The sequence below is a fragment of the Sinocyclocheilus grahami genome, unplaced genomic scaffold (genome assembly GCF_001515645.1).
Source record: "Sinocyclocheilus grahami isolate Dianchi unplaced genomic scaffold, SAMN03320097.WGS_v1.1 scaffold1775.1, whole genome shotgun sequence".
In the NCBI taxonomy this organism is placed as follows: Eukaryota; Metazoa; Chordata; class Actinopteri; order Cypriniformes; family Cyprinidae; genus Sinocyclocheilus; species Sinocyclocheilus grahami.
Window position 1 is genome coordinate 65,931 of NW_015506954.1, and position 1,178 is coordinate 67,108.

Consider the following 1,178-nt stretch of genomic DNA (forward strand, 5'->3'; position numbering starts at 1 on the left):
TTTTTTACTAATAAGGAAGTGTACCGGTTAAAGAAATTGGTGAGAAAACTCAGTACTGAATTAAGTAATGATGATGGTGAAAAGAGCTGATTTGATGATATTGTGATGAACGCTGGGGGAGTTCGTTTCTTAGTTGGGCCTTGGCCCCGCCTATAGGAACCTTTTTGTAGCATGTTCTCGTCTGATGGACAATGTATGGATAATTGAACTCACCTGGAGGACGTTTAAGGAGGAGAACAGGTGAGAGGGGGGGGAGGTGTTTTTGGGCGCTCAGGGAAAGATGGGGATGCTTGGTGTTGCTCGAGACCATTAGGGTTTGTCCGGCAACGAAGATAGTTAGATAAATGGATGGAATTTGTGTAGCTAGATAACGTTGGGGAGGGTTTAGGAGCGCTGACCATATAAGGAGACCGTATTGTGTGCAAAGAGGACTCATGCGTATTCCAGATATTGTGATTCCCAAGGAGAAGTGTGCTGTGTACCAAAGACTAATTACTGCCAGTGACGTTGTGATTAATTGCCGTAACTGCGGAGACGATAAAGCGAAAAGGAGCGCGTGCTTTCTTTGAAGATACGGATCCGGCACGGCTGATTCCTTTCCCCAGACCCCGGGGTGGGGTCTTGTGTCCGGGAAACGGGGAAGTGTTTTACATTTTAAGTCTCTTTATGTGTTGCGTGTATGTGTGAGTGTGTATGGTAGTTCTGAGTTTTAAAGTTGATATGAACATGATTACTCCGTCTCCGTGTACGGGACTGGGGAGGCGCTGATCTTTTCACCTGTTAAACCGATTGTGTGATCACGATTTCTAGTGTGCCGTGTGGGGCTGGGAATAACCATTAGAGTGCAGTGTCGTGCAGTGTTGAAGTTTCACTTGTGTAGCGCCGTTTGTCCTAGTGTAGGTGTACGGAGTGAAATGTTCGTTGGACTTATTTAAATGTCTCTTTACATAACGGTTATATTTTTCTATGTATAATTGTCAAATAAAGTAAGTTTCTATAAAATCCTAGTGTTGTGATATACCATCTGGCCTCCATTAATTTGATTGAACCTCTTTAAGATAAAAGAGAGGTTTATTACAATATTCAGTGGTTTGTTTTTACTGTTTTATTTCTCATTTCTTATGAGTGAGGTCAATATTGCATCAGTGAATGTAAATGGAGCTAGGGACGTGAGAAAA